At 39.4% G+C, this 8,847-nt stretch overlaps 1 long non-coding RNA gene across 1 annotated transcript; it reads left to right on the top strand.

Moving 5' to 3' along the window:
• The first annotated feature begins 1,164 nt into the window (after positions 1-1,164).
• On the top strand, positions 1,165-6,822 carry LOC125094417 (uncharacterized). Its single transcript, XR_007125497.1, has 3 exons — positions 1,165-1,241; positions 3,442-3,505; positions 6,540-6,822. It is a non-coding gene; the product is annotated as an uncharacterized LOC125094417 (long non-coding RNA).
• The last annotated feature ends 2,025 nt before the right edge of the window (positions 6,823-8,847 follow it).

The following is an 8,847-nucleotide window of genomic DNA, read 5'->3' as shown; positions in this document are numbered from 1 at the left end:
TTTAGGTTGACAAATTGGAAGTCATGATAAAAATGTCTTAAGTAATGTTCCCTAATTTTACAGAAGAGGCAAACATTTTTTCCCTCATTTTAAACTGACAAATGTTAAACAAATTGCCCAAATTTCTATGTAGCTGTTTATTAGTATAGAAATGGGATTAGAATCCAAGTATGTCTGAAACCACAGCCACAGTCTTAAATCAGTAGAATATACTGTTTCCAGCTGACTGTAAGAAATAGCAGATATTGTCATCTAAATCTTGCCAAGAAAGAAACTATTCTGGACAAATGCCATTTCTCAAAATACGGAACTGGTTTATAGCTAAAAACCCTACACAGCAACCTATCATATTCAGTTAACTAAAGTTGAACTTTTCCCCCATTCAACTTACCCTTAAAAGTACACCAGAATTACCTTGGTTAGTGTTGGATGTTCTATGGGTGTACTCTTTTTTACATGGCCTTCGTGCATATTTGCTGAGACCTATTTTAAAATTATTTAGATATAAAGCATTTTCACGGTGTTCTATTACCTCGTCTTACCTGTTCAAATATGAGATAATGTAGATCCTAAATTATTTATTGAGGAAAATCTTGAACCTAATTGTAAGTGTTCTTATGTGGTTATGATTTATTATTTTTAAAAAGATTTTATTTATTTATTTGAGAGAGAGAGACAGCAGTACCAGGAGGGAGAGAGAAAGAATCCAAAGTAGACTCCACACTGAACATAAGATTCCATCCCACAACCTTGAGATCATGAACTGAGCCAAAATCAAGAGTCAGACCCTTGATATTTACTAACTCCTTATGTGTCTGGGACTGTGCTAGATTCTGAGTATATGTTGGTGAATAAAATAATGTTATTCTCCACAGAAAGCTTATATAGAATAGAGGAGGAAATAATATATAAGTAACACTTGAATATGAATTATGACTTTGGTAAACAATGGGAGGAAAATAATGATATACCAATAACTTAGAAAAACCAAGAAGTTCCACCAACCTATAAAAGAGTTCAAGTAACAGAGCCCTGAGAAAGATACATGTAGGCCATGGAACGGTGAGAGAAAGCCACCTATATCAAGAACCATCAGAAGAGTATTCCAAGTAGAAGTAATATCTAAAATTACTTTGAGAATTCTCTTTGGAATACTCTGAGATGGGAAACTCCTTCTGGCAAGTGAAAGAAGCTCAGTGTGACTGGGGTATAGCCGACAAAGGAAAGAGTCCCACGGCAAGGTTAGCTAATGTCCAGATCTATGAGGACTTATCTAAGGGATGTACTTATTCTCCTAACACAGGTTTAGAGCATCCACTAAGAGCCCGATGTTCTTAGAGCTGGGGTAAAATAGATAAAATTGGCATGGCCCAGCTCACATGAGGCTGGTCTAATGGGAAAGATAAATACCAATTAAGTAATCTTGTAGTCAGTATAAGATGGTAATGTTAGAATTTCTCTAAGAGACTGATGATTGGTGCTATGAAAGCTATTGAAGAGGGGCGCCTGGGTGACTCAGTGGGTTAAGCTGCTGCCTTCGGCTCAGGTCATGATCTCAGGGTCCTGGGATCGAGTCCCACATTGGGCTCTCTGTTCAGCAGGGAGCCTGCTTCCCTCTCTCTCTTTCTCTCTGCCTGCCTCTCTGTCTACTTGTGATCTCTCTCTGTCAAATAAATAAATAAAATCTTAAAAAAAAAGAGGGTCTTCCTTTAAAAAAAAAAAAAAAAAAGAAAGCTATTGAAGAGACCTTACCCTGTGACAGAGATCAAAAAGGCTTCTCAGAGGAAGTGGAGCTTGAGTTGAGAGCTAAGTGATGAGTAGCCAGAAGAAAAGAGGACAGCATGGTAAATAATCTTTGGGGGAAAACTACCCCTTTTTGTGTATGTGGACAATGATGAGAGCAAAGCCAAGAATAGATGTGGATGATAAATTATGAAACTATCACCATAGTCCAGGTGAAAAATTATAACTAGGATGCTGGCAAGGAAGTATAGAGACTGGGCAATTTGGAGATATGTTGAGATTGTAAAAAGTCTGACTTACTGATTCATGTGGGATGTACACCAGAGAGGAAAACATGGCTACTCCTTAGGTTCCTGATTAAACCACACAGTGGAGATGCTACTGTTTACTGCAGTGGAGGAGGATCTGAAGACATCGCTGAGGAGAGGAATCAGGAGTTAGTTTGTGGACATGTTAACTTTGATGTCAACGTTTCAATGTTAGACTTCCAAGAAAAAATACAACCAACCAACTGTTGGTTATATAAATGAAGAGTGCACTAGTGTGCCATGTCTGGCAGTCGTTAGCATTAGGATGTTAGAGATCTGGAGGTTGTATGGGTTTGTATTGAGGCAAACACGTTCAATGGGCTTTGAAATTTTTAGAAAATACCATCATTCAAGTTATTAGGACTCTACAGTTGTCTTAAATGGCAGCGTAAATATTCATGTTACCAGTATATAAGGGGTGTAATCCTGAACATTGTGTTAGTACACAATGTCCAAAATATTGGTCGTGAAAATAAGAAAGATGAGGGGCACCTGGGTGGCTCAGTGTGTTAAAGCCTCTGCCTTCGGCTCAAGTCATGATCTCAGGGTTCTGGGATCGAGCCCCACATCGGGGTCTCTGATCAGCAGGGAGCCTGCTTCCCCCCTTCTCTCTCTCTGCCTGCCTCTCTGCCTACTTGTGAGCTCTCTCCCTGTCAAATAAATAAATAAAATCTTAAAAAAAAAAAGCTGAAAAATCTTCCAACTTTTGAAAGCACGTAACACAAAACCTGTCTCCTGCATCTAACCAAGATTTCATGGCTGCCAGGTGAATTTTATATCTCTTTCATGCTCCTAGAAACCTTTATTTTAGCTTGGCTGTGTTTTTAATACAAGAGATATTTAATACAAGAAATTTCCTATTTTGCCTCTTTATTATTATCCTTATTACTTCCTTTTCCTATTTATTAGATGCATATATTCTGAGGACTGTGTGAAGCAACCAGGAATCACAACTGAATTTAGCGTGCTTGGGGTTTTTGTTTATTTCCGTTTTGTTTTGCAACCTTCGCCAACTTAATAAGTAGTGTTGAAATACATTTCTAGGCCCATGATGGAGCTGCTCCTGCCTGGGGTGCCGTGTCAGCAAACTGAAACTCAGATAACTTCCATGTCCCTGTAATGTCCCAGAAACACAGTATAAACAGCCAGCCTGTTCCCAAACACCAAGCCTCCTCCGGGTCTTCTCAACAAACAAAGTGACTGTGGGACCCCAGCCTATCAGCTGTTTTGTTTGTCTCTTCTTTCCTTGCGTTAGTCTATAAAAGCTTCTTGTCTTCCACCCCATTTTGCAGTTCTCAAGAAAAACAGTAACAAAAATGGTATACTTCAAGCAGTGTTAAATTTTGATTATGTCACCTAAATTGTCTTCTTTAATCATTTTTTTAAACAGTGTTTGACAACCAGGAATGAAATTCAGGGCTGACTGCCAGTGGCCTGTAGGAGGAGATGCACAGGTGAAGCGCCTGCTGAGTCTTTAAAGTTCTGGTTCCCAGAAAGGTTTGGGGGCCCTAGAAAGGTTCTGGATTTATTAAATTCCTGGAGAGTTGCCAGGAATTGGGAGTCGGCAATAGGTGGCACCATGAGGGGACTCAGAAGGAAATTCCAGTGTCCAAAAGTGGTGATGGCCATGAGGAGACTTACAATGCCATAAGGTAAGTCCACAGCATAAATCATGGATGGACATGGAGAAATAATTAACACAGGAAACTGAGACCATTTTGACCACCAAAATCAAAATCTAAGTGGGCAACCTGGTGATTCACAGACCTGTACCCCTGGGGATAAAAATACGTTATATGTTTATATAAAAAAATAAAATTTAATAAAAAAAAAATCTAAGTGGGCAAAAGCCAGACCATTAAAAGCCATCAAGGTGTCTATCACTATGAAGAAATCTTGTGAAAGGAATAATAAATCTTTTGCAAATGGGAATCTTGGAAGCCAAGATGTCAAACTGGTGGTTGGAGAGCTTTAAAGCTGTTAGAGTGCTCACCACCTAGCTCTAAGATTTCTTGTGCTAGGATACATTGGTCATGGAACAGCTAGATTGACACCACACCCCTTGCTAACCTCAAGAAAATTTATGTGAGACAAGGTTCACTGGAAAATACTGTAAGATCCTCAGCCAGGCAGCATATCCTTCCTAGGTATTAATTCCAGTCAGAGGAACCCAACTCTTAGCTAGAGGAATGGGGTCCTCAAGTTTCAGAGAACTGAGTGTGCCCTGCCACTTTCCGGCATAACAACTTATTTTATGTCTGAGAATCATCATCCTGGAGATTGTGAATATTTACAGAAATGGCAAAATCTTACTAAAACAACCTAGAATTACAATGGCCATTATGGGGAACATTCCAGAGAGACAAGCTCTTTATTTAAGAAATGTCCTTGGGATGCCTGGGTAGCTCAGTGGTTAAGAAATGTCCTTGACCACAAGGGCTCCCAAATCAACAAAAAGAATGGGTTGTTTTAACTGGCACGTAGAAGACTTCCAAAAGCTCCAAAATTTCAAAATAATTTCATTGAAATATTTATTGCAAGAGGTTAATAAAAAATTAAAGACACAAGAGGTAGTACTTAAGACAAAGACAATAAGACAGATGTGACTCCTACTACTCCCCTCTCTCCACATTTACAAGAGTACTCAGAGCCTGTTAATCCTTTGAACGCCTTCCAATCTAAGTAGACTGCAATATGGTAAACAAAAGTCCCCCATGTTAGTGGTCTTATAGATGCTCCTACGCTATCTCTGAAGAGCCCCAGGATGGGCCCCTCCAAGGGTTGATGGGATGATTGATGGGAATCATAGTGAATCTGATAAAATGTTACCACTCATTCCCTTAAGCAGCCAAGGGGAAACTGAAATTAAAATTCATGGAAAAAACACCAAATTCTGGTAAATATGCGAGCTCTATTCTCTGTGATAAACTCCACTTGCTCAAAGTTGATGAGATCCTGGGAAAACTGGTAGAAACTGGCCAAGGGTGAGGATTTACCAGAGTGAGCTCTTCTGGATTATTCTAGTGCCTGGCCCAGGCAAATAAAATTTCAATTTGTCTCCAGAGGAAAATAAAATTTTAACTTGTCCCTTCATTTCTGAGTTTAAACCTATTGTTTATTGATCTTTTTTCGCCCAGGGACAGCCATCATCTCCTGTCTGTCTCCTTTCCCATTCTGAGAACTTAGCAGCTGTCAGGCTGGGGTTCCTCTCAGATATGGCCAGACAGAAGTGATGGTTGCCCTCCATTTGCATGAAGCTTGGATCCTACCTACTATGGCAGGCTCTCTGGGGAATGACTTTGTCTTTGTTTCTTTTGCTTGACTTTGGGACTAACTCTGGATCATGCCATGGTAGGAGGTTTTGCACCCTCTTTAGAGATGCCTCTTGTGTCCAGGCTTTGTTCAACTTTGCCACGAATATTTTACTGTTCAGCACTGCTAAAACCTGACAAGATATTTCAAAGGAATGTTTTGTTTTGTTTTGCTTTGCTTTGTTTTTTTAAAGTTAGCTCTGTGGGTTGAAGTTGGCCATATTGGAAGGTGATATTCAGAGCCTGTTCAGAATTTTTTTATGCCTTCTCTCCCAAAATAAATGAAACTGTATACTCAGAGGGAAAGACAAACTGCTCTACATCTAGAACATAGGGACCTTTGATTTCTATCTTAGCCGAGGATCTTTTCCTTGATACACAGAAGCAAAGGGAAGATAGTATAGTTGGATTGCTGAGTTGGCACCTTGATATTGGTCAGGTTGCAACCCAGTTCTTTGAGGAATGAAAAACAACTGTCCTATAAATTGAGGACAGCTCTTCAGAAGGGAAGAAAACAAATGAACAAACAAAAAACCCAAAACTGGGGGAAAGGCTATTTGGAAACTCGGCAAAATTGTATCATTTTGTCTTCTTTAATAATTTTGTAGCAGTGTGGAGTGTAAATATTTGGAGAAAGTAGTCAACAGACACCTCAAATGGCAAAACTGACAGTGAAGTGGTTTAAATACATTAATGAACAAGTAAGGGCAGAAATCTAGGTATTTGCCCTAACTTGCCTAGAGTGGACCTTGAAGAGCCTGCTCAACTGCCCTCCCTCAGCCTCTCTTCCTATTTCCAGGTGACATCCTTGCATTCTGGAACCCATTTTCCAGATGAGTCTCTTACCCCACAGCTAAAATCCCAGAGGAGTGTCTATACTCTCAAGGCAGTGTGGATCTCTTCCTCTTCCTTCCCCTCTTTGATCTATTCCTTGGCTAGCCCCGAGACTGGCAGTGATCAATAGTTCCCTGATTAGACCTCGGAGTTGGCCTCACTTTTTTTGTTTGTTCCATAATAATTTCTGGATTTACACATTAATACTATAGCACAGTTAGCACAGGTATTTAAATCAAATTATGAATAAAAATAGCACTGTTAATTTTTTTTTTAACCCCCTTGGAGATCTCAATGGACCGATATACGGACTAAATGATTCGTGGTATATTTATTCCTGCAGCTGTCCTACGGATTGTTCTTCGGTTAAGCTCACTCATCCAGCAGGACTCAATCTCAGCCACAAGAATGCAGCCCCCAGCCTTCATTACCAGCTACCTGGGCTTTGCTGTGATTAGCCATCACTGGAGAATGTGGTAAGTCTATGGACTTTCTTCCTCTAAAATGCCTTCATCTGTAGTTGAGAGTGAGGGTTTTATCTCTCTCTGGTTCCACTCTCAAGGACAAATCTTGGAGGCTTCCCTTTCTTATCATCACTGATTTTCAGGTATTAAAAAAAAAAAAAACAACCACCACCACCCAAGTAACAAGAGAATACCACACTGTATTCCCAGTTCAACCCCCTCCTTTCAACCTCAGGAATCTGTTTCCAAAGAACACTGCAAGTGAGCTGTGAGAGCTGGCAATAGCAAACACAGCTAAAATAGCTCCTTTGCATGGTGAGATTCCTATCCATAGAGGACGCCTGCAAGCAGGGATACAAACCCTATACATACTGTGTTTTTTGCTATATGTACACTCCTATGATAAAGCTTAATTCATAAATTAGGCACCTTGAGAGACCAATGACTAACAATAAAAAGAAACATTGTTAACAATATACAATAGTAAAAGTTGTGTGAATGTGGTCTCTCTCAAAATATCTGATTGTCCCCCCCCCCCCACTTTCTTATGATGTGAGATGATGGTGCACCATCATGTTGCGATGAAATGAGTTGAATGATGTAGACATTGTGACATTGCTCTGGGTGACTGTTGACCTTTTGATGATTCCTCAGAAGGAAGGTCATCTATTCCTGACCTGGGGCTGACGGGATTGCTGGAGTCTCTGGGCTGCACTATTATGCTGAGCCCACGTGGTACTGGGAGGCTCCGGGGAGGACTGTACATCCACAGTGGTCCCACCAGGGCTGCTCTTTCCTGACTTCCCATGCCCCCTACCCTTCAGCCTCCCGATACCTCAGGTGTTAGCCCCACCCTGCTCCGTTCCTTCTCTAGCCTTGCTGGTTATGGCCCAAAGGTTCTATTATTTCTGCCTATGTAGTTGTGCAATATTTTATTATAATCTACTATTTGGGGCTTCCTTTTTGGCTTTACAAATTCAGTTTGGAAGACATAGAAACCAAAAAGGAACACTAATTCACTAACTTTTATTTTTTTTTTATCTCTATGCTTCCTCCCAATCAACCTAGTTCTCCTCAAGGCAATGGGATGTATCATATTGGCTAAGAAAAAGCTGGGTACTAATAAAAGTCCTAGCGATGGGTGAAATAGATGAAGGGGATTCAGAGAACACTTCTCTTGATGAGTGATGTGTGCAATTGTTGAATCATTGTTGTACACCTGAAACCAATAGAACACCATATACTATACTAACTGCATTGGAATTTAGAAAAAATAAGTATTACCACTTAGAGTTGCTATGTTGCTATTCAGATATTATTCACTGTTTACCAGTTGAATAAGCTTTCATTATAAGGATGCATGTGACAAGTACCTCTTAAACCTAAGACCTCGTATTAGAAACTTCATGCTACTTTTGTGATTTTAGTCCACTGAATCAACACCATTTGGCTACTGGAACGTTCAGGGCAAAAAGTATGGTCTATCTGTAATAGTAAAGGCAGAAATGACATTCAAAAGAGGAATGTTTAATACAGCCTGTGACATGAGGACCCCGTAGGAGGTGCCTGGCTCTATTGATCTCACTTTAGAAAGTGGAATTCCTTTATACTACTTTGTTCTAGCTCTTAGTCTCCATACTCAGAGGAAGTAAAAAATCCCACTTGGTATTCAAATATAGTATCTAAATATCTATTACATTGATGACTGGTAAATGTTGATTCATTCTGCAAATATACCAAAAACTAACATCTCTTCTGCTTTGGGACTTTCAACCTATTTCAACAGTTTGTTGTACCCTAGGTCCATGACCCTTGCTTTAATAAATTCCTTGTTGAAAGGTTGTTAGCAATTTGTAGGTCTTGAATCCTGTTATTAAAATACCTTCCAAAATGGTTGATGTCCATTTGTGGTTTTACTGATCAACTGAAAGTTTGCTTTTTTTTTGCTGTGACACAATACAAGGTTTTAGTAATTTTTAATTATTTCTTATCTGGTAGATGTAAAAGTTACATTCTTTAAAGTATTGCTTTTTCTTTTTAATTAGGCAAGCTGAAAGTCTCCCCATGCTTAATCACATCCTACATTTGACCTTTCAAAATAAAACAATCAAGACCAAATAAAATATAAACTTTCAAATCTACTATATAGATTTGGCTTCAGACAAAGGCAATAAACATTTTTACATC

The sequence above is a fragment of the Lutra lutra genome, chromosome 2 (genome assembly GCF_902655055.1).
Source record: "Lutra lutra chromosome 2, mLutLut1.2, whole genome shotgun sequence".
NCBI classification, from domain to species: Eukaryota; Metazoa; Chordata; class Mammalia; order Carnivora; family Mustelidae; genus Lutra; species Lutra lutra.
This window is presented reverse-complemented; position numbering and strand designations above follow the sequence as displayed.